At 43.1% G+C, this 21,247-nt stretch overlaps 1 protein-coding gene across 2 annotated transcripts in view; it reads right to left on the bottom strand.

The window, feature by feature from the left end:
- Window positions 1–21,247, bottom strand: part of LOC115471125 (heparan sulfate glucosamine 3-O-sulfotransferase 1-like) — a 227,376-nt gene that overhangs the window by 196,890 nt on the left and 9,239 nt on the right. Inside the window, exon 1 of one of the 2 annotated variants that reach the window (XM_030204809.1) lies at window positions 11,926–12,344. The exons of the other annotated variant lie outside the window; for it this stretch is intronic. The gene's annotated coding sequence lies outside the window, so the exon portion shown is untranslated. Of the gene's footprint in view, window positions 1–11,925; window positions 12,345–21,247 lie in introns of those variants that run through there. 2 annotated transcript variants of the gene reach the window in all.

Raw genomic sequence — 21,247 nt, forward strand, 5'->3', positions numbered from 1 at the left:
ACTGTTTGTGCCCAGTAGAATAGACATTCTACTATTTTATTATATGAAAACATTCTTGAAAAAAAAAAGGTGGACTCTGGTTGTAAATGCAATAAAAACAATAAGCGGTTATAGTGATCTTAGATTTGTTACTTTGCATAGGTTTGCCTTTATGTCTGATGACATGTAATACCCACCACCGCCACCTTACAGAGCTGAAAAAGCATAAGGTGAGAAGGAATTTGTATCATACAGCAGTGCGTCTCAACCCAGTCCTTGGGCCAAATCCAGACGGCTGGGTTTTCAGGCTATCCACAATTAATACACATGAGAGATATCTGCAATACCAGGGACAGTGCATGCAAACTTATCTCATGCATATTCTTTGTGGATATCCTGAAATCTTGACTGGCTGGATGTGCCTGGGAACTGGATTGATAAACATTGTCATGCAGTATGGGTTACTTTCCAATATGAATGATGGAGGAGGTGAACAAGATCTTTAGATCCTAGCAGGGCCGATACATAAAAAGGCACAGTAATAGCCTGGGAATGTAAAAATGGGGGATGTGTTTGGAGTCCTACAGGATAAATGTTTTGCGGTAGATGTAGAACCTTCATGCTTAATAGATAAGACCACTTCTCCCTTCCTTACAATTGTTATCATGTGCTAAAGTATTGAATTCTATTGTAAACTATCAGGCCATGAAATTTTGTAAAAATTGACTATTGAATCTTTTGAATGGGGTGTCAATGCTGTGCTTCAATGAGCAGGGCAGCTGTCTATCAGTGAAGGCAAAAATGTATTGACACCTGAAAACCTTCCATGAGAGCGTTCCTTCAATGTTTTGTATTTAACTTTAATACGGATTTTTAAAAAGTTTATATTTATGAATGTTTAGATTATTTATCAAGCATGCTTGCACTATGACATAAGCATAAAGAAATAAATTGCCTTCTAGCAGTTATTCAGAGAAAAAGTAAAAGAAACACATTTCAAATCACTTCCTATGTAGCCCACAAAATTAGAAATAAAAGGATTAAATGACAACACAAAAATCAATAGAAAACAAAACAAAATATGAAACAAAGGGGTCCTTTTACTAAGCCGCACTGAAAAGTGACTGGTGGTAGTTTGAGCGCGTGGGTTTCCCTTGCGCTCTGGCCATTTTTTAATGCAGTTATAAGCCCTTACCGCCACCTATTTTGCAGGCAGTAAGGGCTCATACGCTACTCGTGCGGTAATCGGGCAGCACACACCAATGTGCGGGCGCTGCCAAATTACCTCCGGATATGCCTACTCCCTGCCCCCCTGCTCTAGAAAATACAAATTATTTTCTAGCATGGGAAACAGAGTGCAGCTGCAGGGCACCTGGGCGTGCCCCAGTGGTAGTGCTGTTTTACCATGCACTTCCTGCACGGTAGCCCTATCGCACCTTTTTAAAAGGGCCCCTAAATCCTATGTACTAAACTGCTGAGTGCAAAATTAATTTGAAATAGCTGCAAAACATTCCTACACTTCGGGACAGGTAATCGTGCTGCTTACATGGGACAGTGATCACCACTAGAGGTGTTCAAGGGAAGCATTTTGATTCTGTTTAGTTTCTCATGTTGCTTTATTTTTGAATTCTTTTTTCATTTTCTTTTGTTTTATTTAAATTTTCATTTCCGGAGTCAATGTTGTTAATAGTGTGCACTCTCTGTGGAGAGTGCATGCTATTTGTGAAGAGTGCACTATTCATGAACAATGTGCACAATAAGGACCGTTTATAGCATAGTGCTTAGCGCCGATTTCCATTATAAACTTTGGGCTCAGACTTACACCAGCTGAAACCTGGGATGAATCCTGGTGCATAAGTAAGGCGAGCCCAAAGCAACGTCGGAGGCGGGGACGTTAATGGCATGGCTAATGACATCAGGGGCAGGGTTTGAATTTGTGTGGTTTGGGGCTGGTTTGGGGCTGATTTTGGGTGGGGAAATTTTTTTAAACCTGGCAACCCTGTTTTACCACAAGGATCTTGTTTCTCCCCTTTGTTATTTAACATTTTGTATGCCTTTTGGGGCTTTGACTGATGTTTGCGCTTAGTATCCTGGAGGAAACTTAATGGAGGAACAACACCAGTTTACAAATAATTGAACACTGATTAAGTGCAGGGGGCTGATCCTTAATAGGGGTACAACAGAGATCCCATTGATAGGGGCTAGCCCTTGTTTAACATCTTTAACTTTAAATTTATCTTGGAGGCAATGTGTGACTTCTTCGGAAGTCAGAGATGGGATGATTTTCTGATCAGACTTGTGTGAGGGAGTGTCAGGTGTCCCAGACTGTGAGAGCAGTGTTTAACAGATGGTAAGAACTGCATAGGCTAAGGCCTCAGTTGTTTATTTATTTATTTATTTATTCATTCTTATATCACACAATTATCCAAAAACAAGTTTCAGCTGGCAGTCCAGCTGTCTGTCCTTCCAATTGTAGATTAGTATAATGCACTGTATATAGAGATCTCTGGACGGTTATTACAATGCCTCAAGATTGCATCAAGTGCAGCTGCATACTTGATTTTTCAGGAACTTCGATGATCTTTGATAAGATCATCATTTGAAAAATAACATTGGCTTCCAGTGACAGCACACATACAGTTTAAGCTATTGTGCAAGGTCTTTTAGGTCTTACATGATAAAGGTCCTTATATTTGGCTACAGAGTTGGTTCACCACATCCAAATGCATCCACTCCGTTTCAGCAAAGGGATGTTACTAGAGATCCTGTCTGTGTACCATATTAGAGGCTCTCCTCTCAGAAGCAGAGTCTTTTCTGGGGCAGCCTCCATGAATTAAATAAATTGACACTTGAACTCCATATAATTGATCATTATGAAAGATTCTGAAAAGCTAGAAAACACCTGGCTCTTCTCCTGAAAGGAAGCTGAGGAATAGTTAGCTTATGATGTTAGAGGAGAGAGGGGGATGAGAAAATGAAGAATTTTTAATGAATTTTAGAATTAACTTTTGCATTATAATTGTACAGCAGAGTCTTGATTATCCGACATTCGCTAATCCAACCATCCGGTATATCGGACAGACACTCAAGAACAATAAACCAAGAGGCATAATTGCTTGTTTCCATTCCTTCTCCCTTAAAGATAAGATCTTTGTCGCAGTGAGAAAAACAGGCCATGTCATGGAGTAGATGTCACTCTTTTTCAAGATCTTTCTAATACTACATTATAAAAGCATTGTGACTTTCAGCCAGTCATGCAACTTTTGCAACTTGAGCACATCAAATACAGATGACCTTTTCCTTTTGGCTTCAGATGTCTACTCCAAGGCAAGCCCCATCACATTAAAATTCTGGAAGAAGCACAAGACTGCTTGCGCAGAGAAGGCATTTGGGAAGAGCCCAAATCTTCCACTGTGATGGCTTTACCGCCACAAGCAACTACCCCAGCTGGCATCGAGTTGCCACCCAAAATAGTTGCTTGAAATGCCACTCTGTGGAAGTGGGGAATTCCTCTCGCGCTCGTAGCCTTAACTATGTAACTATGCTTGTTCTCTAGGCTCTTTCATTTTGTGAGATTGTATTTTCATGCCAGGGATGACTATTTGCTACTTTTAGATGTTTCCAAACTCTATCCAGGGTAGTTTACTTGTTTTCTGAATTTAACTATATTTTTTCTGATGGGGGAGGGAGATGGGGGGGACCCAGGAGGGTGTTTTGTGTGGTAGTAGGAGGAGGGGAATGACTAGTGTGTAACCAACTCCTTAATAGAAAAACCTTTCTGGTTACTCTTCAAGTCTGATAGGTCTTACCTGCAGTCAGGTGTCCAATTGGGCTCCTTCATTTGGTCTGGGGTTGCCTTTCACTGCCCCTCACCCTGCCTCTTGGCACCATGGCCTTTAATATAATCAGTTGGAATATCTCTGGAATTAATTCCTCTATAAAGTGGAATAAGCTTTTTACAGCCACGCGACACCATGGGGCAAGGATGGCGTTGCTTCAGTAGACTCACCTGAGTGCCTTGGAGCACTCCAAGCTCCGATGGGAGTGGGTTGGTCATTGATTCCTGCTCCAGTCCATCGAATGGCGGGGGTGGCAATTTTGATCAATAAAGCCATCCCTTTTGAGGAACACTAGTGTCATACAGATGAGAAGGGTCATTGTACATTGCTCTATGTATGCCCTAATTACATTGCAATTATTAGAAAATGATTTATACTGCTCCTCCAGATCTGGGTCCTCCAGCTTTTCAGTTTTTAGAGGGGCTTCCCATTCCACATACTTCTACAGAGGACATGGAGATTCTAAACGCACCCCTGCATTTGGGTGAGGTACAATATGTGATTCGAACCTCTTCTGCACATAAAACACAGGGTCAAGACAGGCTTCCTTTTGAATTTTTTAAACTTTTGAACACCTCTCTATCGCCTACACTCTTAGTTGTCTATAATGATGCACTACTTTCATGGTGGTTCCTGCAGACCACGCAAGGAGCAGTGATAGTCCCAATTTTGAAGCCTGGCCAAGATCCCCACTTCACAAGCTCATATAGGCCCATCTCCCTCTTAAATGCTGACATAAAATTCTATGCCAAGATTCTTGCTACCCGATTACTTTACGTGCACCCCTACCACATTTTCATGAGCACATTTTTGCTAGGTCTATAGCTGGTTTACCTGCAGGCACAAAAATGTAAGGTATGCCAAAGTTGGGTAATGCTAGTATTCTATAATGGAATCTGGCCATCCTGATACCATTCTAGAATAGGTTCTCACCGCACAGCACTGGGGCACCTAAATGGAGGTGCCCACTTAAAGAGCTGTCCCCACAGAGATCCCATCTCAGAAGATTATACTACTACTACTACTTAACATTTCTAAAGCACTACTAGGGTTACGCAGCGCTGTACAATTTAAGATAGAGGGACGGTCCCTGCTCAAGGAGCTTACAATCTAAGAGACAAGTGAACGGACAGTCTGATAGGGGCGGTCAAATTGGGGCAGTCTGGATTTACTGAACGGTAAGAGTTAGGTGCCGAATGCAGCATTGAAGAGGTGGGTTTTAAGCAAAGACTTGAAGATGGGAAGGGAGGGGGCTTGGCATAAAGGCTCAGGAAGGTTGTTCCAAGCATAGGGTGAGACGAGGCAGAATGAGCGGAGCCTGGAGTTGGCGGTGTTGGAGAAGGGTACAGAGAGGAGGGATTTGTCCTGTGAACGGAGGTTACGGGCAGGCAGGAACATAAGGGGAGATGAGGGTAGAGAGGTAGTGAGGGGCAGCAGACTGAATGCATTTGTAGGTAAGAAGGAGAAGCTTGAATTGAATGCGGTATCTGATTGGAAGCCAGTGAAGTGACCTGAGGAGAGGGGTGATATCAGTATATCAGTTCTGGCGGAATATGAGACGTGCCACAGAATTCTGAACAGATTGAAGGGGGGATAGATGGCTAAGTGGGAGGCCGGTGAGGAGTAAGTTGCAGTAGTCAAGGCGAGAGGTAATGAGAGCATGGACGAGAGTTCGGGTGGTGTGTTCAGAGAGGAAAGGGCGAATTTTGCTGATGTTAAATAGGAAGAAGCGGCAGGTCTTGGCAATCTGCTGGATATGCACAGAGAAGGAGAGGGAGGAGTCAAAGGTGACTCCGAGGTTGCGGGCAGATGAGACGGGGAGGATGAGGGTGTTATCAACTGAGATAGAAAATGGAGGAAGAGGAGACGTGGGTTTTGGTGGAAAGACGATGAGCTCGGTCTTGGACATGTTCAGTTTCAGGTGGTGGTTGGACATCCAGGCAGCAATGTCGGATAGGCAGGCTGATACCTTTGCCTGGGTCTCTGCAGTGATGTCTGGTGTGGACAGATATAGCTGGGTATCATCAGCAGAGAGATGATACTGGAAACCATAAGATGAGATCAGGGAGCCCAGGGAAGAGGTGTAGATTGAGAAGAGAAGGGATCCAAGGACAAATCCCTGGGGAACACCAACAGATAGGGGGATAGGGGTGGAGGAAGATCCATGAGAGTGAACTCTGAAGGTGCGGTGGGAGAGATAGGAGGAGAACCAGGAGAGGACAGAGCCCTGGAACCCAAATGAGGACAGTGTGGCAAGAAGTAAGTCATGATTCACAGTGTCAAAAGCAGCGGATAGATCAAGGAGGATGAGGATGGAGTAGTGGCTTCTGGATTTGGCAAGGCACAGGTCATTACAGACTTTAGAGAGTGCTATTTCTGTCGAGTGAACAGGGCGAAAACCGGATTGAAGTGGATCGAGGATGGTATGAAAGGTGAGAAAATCAAGGCAGCGACTGTGAACAGCACACTCAAGTATTTTGGAGAGGAAGGGTAGGAGGGAGATGGGGCGGTAGTTGGAGGGACAGGTAGGGTCAAGTGATGGTTTTTTGAGGAGAGGTGAGACTACGGCGTGCTTGAAGGTGTCAGGGACAATTGCAGTGGAGAGAGAGAGGTTGAGGATATGACAGATGGAGGGGGTGACAGTATGAGAGATGATGTTAAGTAGGTTGGTGGGGATGGGATCAGAAGAGCAGGTGGTGCATTTCGAGGAGGAAAGAAGGCGAGCGGCTTCCTCCTTGGTGATGACAGGAAAGGAGGAGAAAAAGGCCTGGGTTGGTTGGGTGAGGGAGAGGGTTGCAGGGTGAAGAAGAGATGGCTTGGTATATATATAAGAGGAGCCAATTGAACAGGGAAGCAACTAAGCTCCCCACCCCTTACTGAGACTCCAATGCACAAAGCTTACTGTGCTTGCGATGTTTGCTTTAGACCATGCTAGACTATCCAGCAGGTCAGGAGAAGCCCTCCTCATCCATGCTGGCAACTCCAGGGCTTACTCCTTGTTCAGTTCCCTTCTCCCTTCAGCCTCTGCCTGCTGATCACAACCCTGGTCTGGTGCAGGGAGCCCTCCCCTTCTTCCAGGGCTCTGCTGACTTTTATTTCTCCTGCCATAGGCACTGCGGGTGAGGGGGTTTAAGAGACAGAACCCTGCAGCCACACTAATTTTCTATACTCAGCTTGTTGCTTCCAAAGCAGAAGCTCCGAGTATGTCCCGAAGATGAAAGTGAGCTTGTTTCGTAAGTAAGCCATGGCCAAAAAAGCATTTTTATGCAACTTGTGCCTTGCTTTGGAAGAGATACAAAAGCTGACAGGGAAATTATTTTTAAAATATGTGTATTCCCATTGTGAATTGGGGAAAATACATGCATAATATTTTACAAATCATGCCTGTGCCATGCCCCCGTGAAATCTCTGATATTATTATTTACATGTATAAATGTCGCTATTTGTATTTGTAGATGCTTCTAAAATTACTTCCTAAAAGTAGATGCTATGTTTTCCTGGTGCCTACATTTTTTAGTTCTCATTTTTTTTATTGAAAAATTTCATATAATATACAACAAAAAAGAACAGTAACCTAAAACACTAAACTAATCAGGCTGCAACCACAATAGACAGAGTACATAACTTAAAAAATCTTCAGTGAGCAACATATTAATCCAAAGATTTCCACCTGTTGTATTTTATACCAGGCTGTGGCAACTTTTCATATCTTCTCCATAAATTAAGAATAAATTATATTTCCAGTAATTTATTCTTAATTTAACTGCCACTGTTAATATAAAATCAAACAAGGTAGCATCCTCAGGAGTCAGAACTCCATCCAGTGCTAGATTTCCACAGATCAGCTGAACGTTCAGGACTGATTTTACTCTCACCCGTAACTCCTGCCAATACATCTGTAACAAGGGACAGTGGTATAAAATATACAGGGGCCCCTTTAAAAAGTTGCAGTAAGCACTAACGCGTGCTTACCACAGGTTAAAATGGTGTACCATGGGGCAAGCTGCAGCATCCTGCAGTAATTTTTGCATGTACGTGTGCTAAATATTTTTTCACTTTTTCATGGAGGAGGCATGTCTGGGAACACAGACAGATGCATCTATTCAAATCAGTTAGCATGTTGACAATGTCACGTGCTAATTGATTAACCGACAAGTACAGGATTAGCGTATGAGTCCATACCACCTACAAAATAGGTGGCGATAGGGGCTCATGTGCTAATGGGAAAATTAGTTATGTGGTCATTAATGAAAAACTCTGAAATTCAGTCATTTTCCCCCGGATTCTATATATCACGTCAAGTGTGTGCCAAAATCCAAGCGTATTCTATAGCAGCATGTGTAAATTAATTGGTTTAACAAGCTAATCAGCATTAATAACAGCACTTAAACAGCAATAACGAGCACTAATTGGCAATAATTAGAATTTATGTGCACAACTCGTTAAGTGTATTAGTGAGTTGTGCACATAAAGTGTATTCCATAATTCAGAGCGCCTAGATTCTAATGAATGGAGGCAAGAAGCGGCGTGGTTATGGGCGGGGAAATGGGTGTTTCATGGGCATTCTAAAACAGGCATGAACTGTTAGAATATGACCCTCTGTACCTAAACCTGTGCACCAGAATTTACGACACATTTTCCTGGGTATAAATGGATGCAGGTAGTTCTAGGCACTGGGATATCGACTAAGCATATTCTAATTCTAATTCTAGGTGCGGCTTATAGAATATGCTTAGGTGGAAATTTGTTCCAAATGAATTTTTCAGGCACCATATATAGAATCTGGCCCTTTATCCCTACAGTAAAAATGGCTTTTAGCACATGGGAAATACTGCATAAGGGCACTCTAAGGCCACTTTTTACCGCAGCTTTGTAAAACGGCCCCTCGCTAAAGTATCTTCTTCCATTCCACAAATTTCCCTATTTTAACAGGGTTCCATAGAGGGGCATAATTGAACGCTGCCAGACAAATCGATGGGCGGCCATCTTCAGGGCCGGCTCTGCGAAAGGGCGGAGCCAAGCGTATTTTCGAAATATGCTTGGCGCCTGCCAAATCGCTCGCCGGGGGTTAGATGAGATGGCCGACTCCGATTTTCAGCCATAATGGAAACCGGAGCCGGCCATCTCAAATCCAGCAAAATGTAAGGCATTTGGGCGTTGGAGGAGCCAGCATGTCTAGTGCACTGGCCCCCCTGATATGCCAGGACACCAACCGGGCACCCTAGGGGGCACATTAAAAAAAAAAAAAAATTAGCTTCCAGGTGCATAGCACCCTTCCCTTGGGTGCTGAGCCCCCCAAATCCCCCCAAAACCCACTGCCCACAACTCTACACTATTACCATAGCCCTAAGGGGTGAAGGGGGGCACCTACATGTGGGTACAGTGGGTTTTTGGGGGGATCCCATTTACCAGCACAAGTGTAACAGGTAGGGGGGGATGAGCCTGGGTCCACCTGCCTCAAGTGAACTGCACCCACTACAAACTGCTCCAGAGACCTGCATATTGCTGTCAGGGAGCTGGGTAATGACATTTGAGGCTGGCAGACAGGCTGGCAAAAAATGTCTGATTTTTTTTGTGTGTGGGTGGGAGGGGGGTGGTGACCACTGGGGGAGTAAGGGGAGGTAATCCCCGCTTCCCTCCGGTGGTCATCTGGTCAGTTAGGGCACTTTTTTGGGACTTGGACCTAGAAAAAAAGGGTCCAAATAAAATGGACCAAATTCTCCTGACGGCCGCCTTTCTTTTTTCCATTATCAGGTGAAGCCGGCCATCTCAACGCAAGCCCACATCCCGCCTTCGCTACCATGCCGACACGCCCCCTTTGAACTATCGCCAGCCCTACAACGGAACGCAGTTGAAGCCGCCCAAAATCGGCTTTCGATTATGCCGATTTGGGCGGATTCAGGAGATCGCCGCCCATCTCCCGATTTGTGTCGGAAGATGGGCCGCAATCACTTTCGAAAATTAACTGGATAGTGTTCTATGACCAAGATAAAAACTAAGAGTGTGTAATGGCACTACAAAGGGAGGTGAGCACTATTTTTGTCCAGAACTGACTTTATTTCTTTGGAGCCAGCTCCTATTGCTTACTTTCGTGTGTGTGGATATGCCAGGACAATGTTATAATCATTTCCTTAAGCACTACAACTGTGTTGTACAAACTCAGCTTGCTTATTTTGTAACTTTGGGACGTGCATTTGCGACAAAGAGAATGTGCTATAATAAAAAGATGAAGTGAAAAACCACCTCTAAGAGCAGAGATGACCAGCAGCTTTCACTATGTTTGCAACTTGGAAAGCTGCCTGAGTGTTTCTATTCCTTTGAATTATATAGATTCTAACATGATATCACCATGATCACTGTTGTATTTGCATACTTTCCCCCCAAGTTTTTGCAGTGTTTCCAAAGCTTTACATTTCAGCTAATGGAATTTTGTCTTGAATCAGATGTGTACAATCTTTCAAACCTTGTGCTTGGATATGCCATGTGTTAATTATAACACCACCAACTGACAAACACAAAATAAGTTTCACGTTTCAGGCTGGCATGATGGCATTCCGACCCTCCACTTATACCTCATACGATCACTATACAACTTTGTATTTGTTATCCACCGACTGGGCAAACGCCTTTGACGGTACTATGTAAGCCACATTGAGCCTGCAAATAGGTGGGAAAATGTGGGGTACAAATGCAACAAATAAATAAATAAATATAAAGAAATATCTTTCTCTAGTTTAATTCTGGAACCACAGTCCAGAAGTGAAGATTTCACATGTATATATTAGTGTAATATTTCATTATGAGGTCAAAAATGCATTTTCTAATACCAAAAAATCAAGCCATTTAAAAGCTTCAGGATTATTTTTCCTTTTCCAAGCACTAGCTACTCCAGTTTCAGTCACTGAGTGCTATTTAACTTAATTCTGTTGCCTGGAGTACATTAGAATACTCACAAGGATTCAAATAATTCTCAACTAAAATATTTATTTTATTTATTTATTAGGATTTATTTATCGCCTATTTGAAGGAATTCACTCAAGGCGGTGTACAATAAGAATAAATCAAACATGAGCAATAGACAATTACAGCACTAAAAATATATAGAACATGAGAAGATTATCAACCCTTTTATCATCATGATTGCCTTTCACATGAAGGTGTATCTTGTTTGATCAGCATTACAAAACTTCAGTTCACTTGTCACTTCATTACTGGTAAGGTTCACTAATATACACTACAATGTACTTGAGCGATCTTATCGGTGGTATGTAAAAAAGCAATGCTTCAGAACTGTCTCCATAATATTCTATTTTAGGCAGCAATTCCATTGCACAAAATAGTTTGAACAACAAATGTGTATCATAAAAATATTAGCTGAGGTTATTACAAAAATCCTTATCATCCAGGATTGCAACATGTAAATACAACCTTTAAGAGCAATTAAGTATCTTGGACACAAATAACAGAAATACATTTGCAATGTCTAGTGGGAAATTTAAATTTCATACTTGGGTGCACAATTCTAGGCATCCCAGAAGTATTTCGAAGCAACTCTCTGTATACCGTGTCATCAATGATTTATAGCTATGTCCTAGCTGATGTTGGCAAGTCTTAATAAAACAGATGTAATAGCAGTTTTATTCTTCAGAGATAGTGCCTCAGTTTGTAGATTAATTAGCATCTCATGCCCTGTAGATCACATTAAATGGCTATCTGTGCTTAATAGTTCCTCTTTTCTCCTCAATAACATGTAAGTTCTAATCTAAAGTACATGCTTCGGATTTGAAAGGACAATAACTGATTATCTAACTGGATTCTTCTAAATGCATTTTTACAATCTGAAAATCTTTCACCAACTTAGCTTAGTTTAGAAAGATGTTTTTCTTTCCAGTTAGTATCCACATATCTATAGATCTTAATATAATTAAGTGAAATCTGTTATGAGGCAGCTGCTTCTGAAAAATGCCTGTGACAAATAGTGCTCCTTTTGTATGCACTTGTTTTCATACATTTTACAATTGATGTTAATATGGCAAATAACATTCATAGATAATACGTACGTACAGCAAGCAACGTTTTGGATTAAAAAAAATTTTGCATTCTTTACCTCTGCAGGAGCCATGGAGAGAAATGGTTTTGTTCTTCAAAGATTTCTCAGGCTCTAAGGAGCAGCACTCTGGTAGTTCTGGCACTGAATACAGCAGTTCTCCCTCATTCACTCCTTCTCACCCTACTGTGTTAAAGCTGAAGTGCATGGTACAGTCTGTTCCAGATAAATGCATTAACAGCAGCCACACCATTATTAATTAATCAGCTTCAAAAACCAGCGAAGACGAGGTAACGAGGGGGGAAAGGAAAGGATGACTTCTGGCAAAATAGAAGCCAGTGGCACTGCTGCTCCAATAGTGTTTGCATTTCGTCTTTTCCTGCTTAGAATGGGAGAAAGAGAGAGAGAGGGAGTCTATGCTCTCGTTTCAATGGAAGCTGAAGTGTAGCTGCCTCGAGCGCGCAGAAAGGCACCACAAATGTTTCCTTTCAGTATAACTCCAGCTGTAAATCAGTTCATCTGAAGTTGAGATGTAAACCAGCTCCTGAATGGTCATTGCATATAGTTCTGATTGGTCATTGAATGGTGCCTTCTGATTGGTAAACACTATTTCCCCGCCCCATTTCTTCTCTTCAGGTAAAGAAAAATGATCATCAGAATGCAGGCGACGTCTGAGAGTAATACCAGCATTCATCAATAAGGTAGTGATAGCTAGTGTTTATTTTTAAGCAGCATCCAATTTGAAATAAAATGTAGAGTTGTTTTCCCTGGATATTTCAGTTGAAAATGCAGGAACAAGGTATTTGAAGATTAACTTGAAAAGCATTTAAAGCCATAGGTATATCAAGGTGTAAAACAAGTGTAGTACTGCCATGCCTATTATGCATGCACATTTTAAAACTCTTACCTACTTTCTCCCTTTCTGAATTTGCCTTTTCTAAAGTAGCAAAAATAACCTATTATTATTAACATATATGCATACTTTCAAGCAGCTGAAAATTCACTTAGGTGAATTCAGGCAATCTAGGCATAAGTCCTTATATTATGCACATAGATTATGTCAAAGCCTTTGAAAATGTACTCTTCAATGCATTTTCTCTTATTTTCCTAATTCCATTCTCACTATTTGCTTCCCAGGATTGCTGATTTGTTAGCTTCTCTTGTGATCTATTCATAATGACAACTACTAAGAGCCTAGTGGATGAAAAGGAGGGTTTGTTTTTTCATTTTGGTTCCCTGATTTCTTAGATAACTTAATTTTTTAATAAGTACTTAAGATCAAGCTTTTTCAACAGAAAGCAATACAAGAGGCATACCAATAATTAACATTAAAACATCAAACATATAAACGGTGAGTGACCGTACTCACTCGCAAATGCGCAGTAGAGACTTCCCTCTCTGCCCCGCCCCCGCTTCAATACGTGATGATGGGGCGAGACAGAGAGGGAAGTCTCTACTGGCATGCTGCAGACGTCTGAACCGCTCCCCCTCCCCCCAGAGTCGCCGCCGCCCCTCCATCTGGCCCGAGCACTGTGAACTTACATCACCACGGAGCAGCAGGCACATCAGCAAAGCTGCCGTCGGGCTTCCTTCTCTGCCTTTGTCCCGCCCTCGCTGACGTTACGTCACATGAGGGCGGGACACAGGCAGAGAAGGAAGCCCGCCCCGACGGCAGCTTTGCTGATGTTCCTGCTGCTGCGTGCTGATGTAAGTTTACAGTGCTGCTCGGGCCGGGTGGAGGGGCGGGTGGAGGGAATTGGGGATCACCTCCCCGTACTCCCCCAGTGGTCACCAACCCCCTCCCACCCCTCCAAAAAATAAAAAAACAAAACATTTTTTGCCAGCCTCTATGCCAGCCTCAAATGTCATACCCAGCTCCATGACAGCAGTATGCAGGTCCCTGGAGCAGTTTTAGTGGATACTGCAGTGTACTTCAGGCAGACGGACTCAGGCCCATCCCCCCTACCTGTTATACTTGTGGTGGTAAATGTGAGCCCTCCAAAACCCACCACAAACCCACTGTACCCACATCTAGGTCCCCCCCTTCATTCCTAAGGGCTATGGTAGTGGTGTACAATTGTGGGGAGTGGGGTTTGGGGGGCTCAGCACACCAGGTAAGGGAGCACAATACAAGAACCCTCATCCACACTCTTATCACCTCTCACTTAGACTATTGCAACTTGCTTCTCACAGGTCTCCCACTTAGCCATCTCTCTTCTCTTCAAGCTGTTCAATTTTTTTTGAAGCTGTTCAAAATTCTGCTGCACGACTAATATTCTGCCAGTGTCGTTATGCTCATATTAACCCTCTCCTCAAGTCACTTCATTGGCTTCCTATCCATTTCCGCATACAGTTCATACTCCTCTTATTGACCTATAAGTGCATTCACTCTGCAGCTCCTCAGTACCTCTCCACTCTCAACTCTCCCTACATTCCTCCCCGGGAATTCCGTTCACTGGGTAAATCTCTCTTATCTGCACCCTTCTCCTCCACTGCTAACTCCAGACTCCGTTCCTTTTATCTTGCTACACCATATGCCTGGAATAGACTTCCTGAGCCGGTACGTCAAGCTCCATCTCTGGCCATCTTCAAATCTAAGCTAAAAGCCCACCTTTGTGATGCTGCTTTTAACTCCTAACCCTTATTCACTTGCTCAGAACCCTTATTTTATCATCCTCACTTTAATATTCCCTTATCTCTTGTTTGTCCTGTTTGTCCTAATTAGATTGTAAGCTCTGTCGAGCATGGACTGTCTCTTCATGTTCAAGTGTACAGCACTGCGAATGTCTAGTAGCGCTTTAGAAATGATAAGTAGTAGTAGTAGTAGTTATGCATCTGGGAACTTTTTCTGAAGTCCACTGCAGTGCCCCCTAGGGTGCCCGGTTGGTGTCCTGGCATGTCAGGGGGTCCAGTGCACTACGAATGCTGGCTCCTCCCATGACCAAAGGGTTTGGATTTGGTCGTTTCTGAGATGGGTGTCCTCGGTTTCCATTATCACCAAAAATTGGGGACGACCATCTCTAAAGATGACCATCTCTAAGGTCGACCTAAATGTTGAGATTTGGGGGTTTTCCCACCACTTCGTGGGGACGTCCTGTGAGGACTTCCTCAGGAAAACTTGGGTGCCCCGTTCGATTATGCCCCTTCACGAGACCCTTTTACTAAAGTGCATTAGGCAGTTAACGTGTGACTTAGCACATGGGAATTGCTACCACATGGCCGCGGTAGGTGCAAATGTATAGAAATCTGTATTAGCACATGGCAATGCACATGCTAATGTATAACACATATTTGGGCGGATCTGGGAGAAGAAATGTCCGTGTTGTAGGCATGTCTAAGAAAGTGTGTTAGCACATACCAAATGTAGCATGCGAGACTTCTTCGATCTCTGCCTCTCATTCTCTCTCCTGTGGTGTCCCACAGAGGTCTATCCTCTTTCTCTTTCTTAGTCCATTAGAGTTTCTCGATTTCTACTTTTATATGCTAACAACATCCTTCTCTTGTTCAATGCAGATTCTGTTACTTCTAGTATTTCCTCACTTTAATCTTGCCTCGATGCAGTAGCACAAAATGGTTCTCAATCCTAAAAAAAAAAAAAAACAGTGGCTTGCTGGATTACTGGACGTCCTCTTGGCTCAACTGAAAATCTTTCTCTTTTGGGAACTTCTACCACACTGGTACAATCATTTTGCTACCTTGGAGTAACCCTCGACTTCCAACTTTCTTTTGCTCCCCATGCCTCTTCTTTGCTCTGATCAGGTTTTTTTGTACTGAGACAACTACGTTGTATTAGGAAATTTTGGGATCATGATTCTTTTCATTCCCTAGTCCTATATTTACTGGTTGTAAAAAATGATTATTGCAATATTGTCTTTGCAGGATTACCAAAGTTTTCTTTGAAAAGCTTCAGACTTTGCACTGCTGCTTGTCATTTCCATGCCAGTAAATATGATTGTTTCACCACTTTTTCAGAAGCTTCATTGACTTTCCATTTCCTATTGCATTCAATATAAAATACTTCTTTGGCTTCAAGGCTTTCAGAATGGGTTCCCCGCCTTATCTTTCTTCCCTTACTATCCCTTATTCTGTTATGCATTTGCTACGTTCAATAAATGACCATCATATGGTCCTCCCAGCCCCTAAAGCTACCAAGTATGAATGAACACATCATAGTACTTTCTATTTTTTGGCCCCTGCTTCTTGGAATAATCTTCTGTTAGATATCAGTAGTGAGCTTTCCCTTCCCAAATTTAAAACTGCAATCAAGACCTGGCTGTTCATGCAGGCTTTTGGACTGTAATGGTGGGGTGATGACAGAATCCTGGTGCCCTTTTTCCGCAAAAACACAGATCGTGTTGAGTCCAGTTATTGGTGCTTTGAATAAAGGATTCTTTGACTTCATCCCATTTGCTGGTGGTTTTTTTGTGCCATCCTCTTCTCTTGATTTGGACTACATGTAAAGGTTTCTACCTCTTTTATGTTTCCCCTTTTACCTTTCTTTCTCTTTAGTTTCTAACTACTTTATTAGTTTTTCCCTTGTCTCTTTTTTTTTTCAAATATTGAGGGGCATTTTCGAATGGGGACGCCCATCTCTAAGGACGTCCATCTCTGAGGATGTCCCCGAGAAGGGGCGGGGCATCCCGTATTATCAAAACAAGATGGGCATCCATCTTTCATTTCGATAATACGGTCAGGGACGCCCAAATCTCAACATTTAGGTCGTCCTAAGAGATGTTCGACCTAATGTTGAGATGGTCGACCTTAGAAATGGTCGTCCCCGGTTTTCAGCCATAATGGAAACCGAGTATGTCCATCTCAAAAACAACCAAATCCAAGCCCTTTGGTCGTGGGAGGAACCAGCATTCGTAGTGCACTGGTCCCCCTCACATGCCAGGACCAGTGCCTTGGTCCCCCTCACATGCCCTAGGGGGCACTGCAGTGGACTTTATAAATTGCTCCCATGGTGCATAGCTCCCTTACCTTGGGTGCTGAGCCCCCCAAATCCCACTACCCACAACTGTACAACACTACCATAGCCCTTAAAGGGTAAAGGGGGACACCTAGATGTCAGTACAGTGGGTTTTGGGTAGGTTTTGGAGGGCTCCCATTTACCAGCACAAGCATAACAGGTAGGGGGGATGGGCCTGGGTCCGCCTGCCTGAAGTGCACTGCAGTACCCACTAAAAACTGCTCCAGGGACCTGCATACTGCTGTGATGGAGCTGGGTATGACATTTGAGGCTGGCATAGAGGCTGGCAAAAAATGTTTTGTTTTTTTATTTTTTGGAGGGGTGGGAGGGGGTTGGTGACCACTGGGGGAGTACGGGGAGGTGATCCCCAATTCCCTCCGGTGGTCATCTGGTCAGTTCAGGCACCTTTTCGAGGCTTGGTCGTGAAAAAAATTGGACCAAGTAAAGTTGGCCAAATGCTCGTAAGGGACGCCCTTCTTTTTCCCATTATCGGCCGAGGACGCCCATCTCTTAACCATGCCCCCACCCCGCCTTCGGTACACTGCCAACATGCCCCTCTGAACTTTGGTCGTCCCTGCGACAGAAAGCAGTTGAGGACACCCAAAATCGGCTTTCGATTATGCCGATTTGGGCGACCTTGAGAGAAGGACGCCCATCTCCCAATTTGTGTCAGAAGATAGGCGTCCTTCTCTTTCGATTATGCCCCTGATAGTCTGAGTATTGTCTATTTCTCCCCTCTTTCCTATCTTTTATTGGAGTTCTTTTCTTCTCCTTTTATATTTAATATTTTTAATGTAAACTACTCAGCTGTGTTTATCAGTTTAGGCAGTACAGCAAGTGCAATAAAGAATAAAGACTCTTTAATGTGTGAGATAGTGCCGAAGGTTTTAGCGCCTGGGAAACATAGATTAATTCTCCCTTTCTATTCTACCATGTTATTCTAAGTATTCTCTATAGAGTTCTATTCTCTTCAGATTTCTTATATGTAATAAAAAATCTATTCATCATTATATTGTTACATTAATTGTATGTAGGCCACATTGAACCTGAGCCTGCTTGGGATAATGTGGGATATAAATGTGAATAAATAAATACATTTTCAGCTGTGGTATGCGTCAGGTAATTAATGGCAGTAGCACATGCCAAATAGAGAGTAGGATTAGCCTATTGATCCACTTACATACAATCTTCAGCCAATAAAAGGCAAGTAGACTTCCACCAATCTATTTCTTTACAATGGCTTGGCAGAGCCTCATAGTCCCAGTGTCTCTGCACATAATTTTCCAGCATGACTTTACCTAAAATCAGCAAGCCAGGGCTTGACCCCAGCCCCAGCCTAGGATCAGATATAGGCCCAGGCTCAGGTACAGGCACAGGAGCAGCAGCTGATGCAGAGGCAGCACCGGCCACATAGATGGGAGGTCTGGCGGCCACGGCTGTCCCGCATCAGGACCATTTTGCAAGGGCAGCATGATGCTCAGGTAGTTGCTCTGTACCAACTAAGCTCAGCAGTGATACTTGCTTTGCATTAGGAGCTTAGGGCAGATCTGGATCCCATCGAAGCTGGAGCCAGTTCTGTTCAATATATTTGTGAGCGACATTGCCAGAGGGTTAAAAGGTAAGGCTTGCCTTTTTTAAATAGATGATACCAAGATTTTAAATAGATGATACCAAGATTTGGAGAGAGTGGAAAGCATAAAAAGGGATCTGCAAATGTTTGGCAATTAAAATTTAATGGAAAGAAGTACAAAGTGATGCATTTGGGGAGTAGAAATCCAAGGGAGTCCCATGTCCTAGGATGTGAGAGACTGATATGCACTGACAGGGAGCGGGACCTTGAGGTGACAGTGTCTGAGGATCTTAAAACAAAACAGTGTGACAAGGCAGTAGCTGCAGCCAGAAGGATGCTAGGCTGCATCGAGAGAGGCGTAACCAGCAGAAGAAAGGAGATGTTGATGTCCCTATACAATTCGCTGGTGAGGCGTCACCTAGAGTATTGTGTTCAGTTTTGGAGGGTGTATCTTGCTAAGGATGTAAAAAGACTAGAAGCTGTCCAGAGGAAGGCAAGAAAAATGATATGGGGCTTGCACCTTAAGACGTATGAGAAAAGACTGGAAGACATGAATATGTATCGCCTCAAGGAAAGAAGGGATAGGGGAGATACAATACAGACATTTAAATACTTAGAAGGCATTAATATAGAAACAAATCTTTTCCCGAGAAGGGAAATGGTAAAACTAGAAGGACATGAGCTGAGTTTGCGGGGTCGTAGACTTAGGAGTAAAGTCAGGAAATTCTTTTTCACAGAGAGGGTGGTCAATGTCTGGAATGCCTTCCTGAGGGATGGTCAGTGTCTGGGATGCCCTCCTGAGGGAGGTTGTAGAGACAAAAACTGTGACAAAATTCAAAAAGACGTGAAATGAACACAGAGAATCTCTATTTAGAAAATGATGGTATAAAATCCCACCGTAAGTGGCTGCATGTGTGTGGATGTGTGAGTGATGCTTACATGGCAACTCTGGCTGTGAAGAACTAAGGTCGATGCTGGGCATACTTTGTAAGTTTGTGTTCTGTATATGGCAATGGGTTGGAAAGGGCTTCAACAGTAACTTAAGTAGCCGGAACTGAGGACAGTGCTGAGCAGACTTTTACGGTCTGGGTTCCGCAAATGACAAGACAGATTTGGATAAACTGGAGTGGGCTTTGACGGCAACTCCAGTAGTTGGAACATAAGGACAAAGCTGGGAGGACTTCTGTGGTCTATGCCCAGAAACACTATAGAAAGACCATGATCAAGTATATAATATCATGTTCATTGTTGATTTAAACATGAATTTATATAGTGTGATTATAGGGCAGGCTAGATGGATCATTCAGGTCTTTATCTGCCGTCACTTACTATGTTACTATCACAGACAGGTCCCACGTTATACCTGGCCTTGTGAAGCTGCTGAGCATGTTACATTGTTTGACCTCTGGCAGCTTCCAACCATCTGTGGCTGCAGTTGGTGGAATGGGATCCTCCTCCGTGTCTCGCTTTCTCCATCAGGTACTGCGTTCCCTGATGCGTCGGTTTAGGAACTATGTTTCATTTCCTAATACTAGGCAAGAATGGGAAGCTCTGAGTGAACAGTTTGAGAACATCAAAGGGCTACCACACATGATAGAAGCAATAGATTGCATACATGCAGCACTTATACCACACAGTGACAAGGAAATGATCTATTAGAACTGCAAGCACTCAATTCTCTGAATGTGCAGGTGGTTTGTGATGCAAACATGAAAATTCTGAATGTGGTAGCCAGGTCCCAGGATCTACCCATGATTTCTATATCCTGTGTCACCTCTGCCTTCTTCCAGCAATTTGAGGTGGGCAGTTATGGCATTGGCTGGCTACTAGGTAAGTTGAACGATGAAGCTTTATAAACAAGTAGTACTGCTTCGATGTGTCATAACTGTCTTTTTATTCTCCCAGATAAGAGTATCTGTGACAGTTGTGGAACATCGAGTGCCACTCTCCTGAGTATATGTTTCTAATACTGAAATGCCAGGGCACTCATTTCAAATGGTGAATGATCTAGGTCAGGAGGTTGCCATTAATGACTTGTGCCATTATGCATCTCTGACTAGTGACCCACATGGCCAGGAATAGGTCATGCATATCCCACACTGCAGTGTGAGGTTTCTGAGCTTAGTCAGTCTTTCAAAAACAAACAAACAAAAACAAAAGGCCAGCTTGGATCTGTTTCCATTGCCCTCTCAAAAGCTGTCAGTAATAATGTGCCCTATGTCATTTGCTTTCTGTGCCCTATGTGTGACTCCTTATCCTATCCATGCATTTTCCATGTGCCTTTTATTAGACCTGCTGATAACTGATAGATGTTGAATCAGGCAGGAACAGTTCCCAAGTTAGCTTACCTTATGCACCTTTCAGATAGTGGGAGCCTGGTGTAGAATGCCTGTGATATAATATCTGTGTAGTATGAAAGGTTTTCTGCATGATGGCAGCTGAGGTCATACTTAATGCCAGTATAGGTCTGCACACATTGTATGCTAAGAAATGTAGATATGCTATGCATATGGGGGAAAGTTAGCTTGAGAGGACCATGTTTCATGAATTGCTCATATACACAGCCAGGATTTGCTGTCTGTGTCATTTCCTTCTATGATGCCAGCACACCAACTCTTCCTTATGTACTATGGTGTCTCTGTTTAAATGTCACTTTTCCATATATTTTGGTCTGTGCCTTTATATATGACCTGGAAAATGGTGTATTATGGGTACATATTGGTACATGTGTTACCCTCTGCCTATTCTGGCATTGATAAAAGAGCATAACATAAAAACATAAGAATAGCCATACTGGATCAGACCAATGGTCCCTCTAGCCCAGTATCCTGTTTTCAACAGTG

The sequence above is a fragment of the Microcaecilia unicolor genome, chromosome 5 (assembly GCF_901765095.1).
Source record: "Microcaecilia unicolor chromosome 5, aMicUni1.1, whole genome shotgun sequence".
Classification (NCBI taxonomy): domain Eukaryota; kingdom Metazoa; phylum Chordata; class Amphibia; order Gymnophiona; family Siphonopidae; genus Microcaecilia; species Microcaecilia unicolor.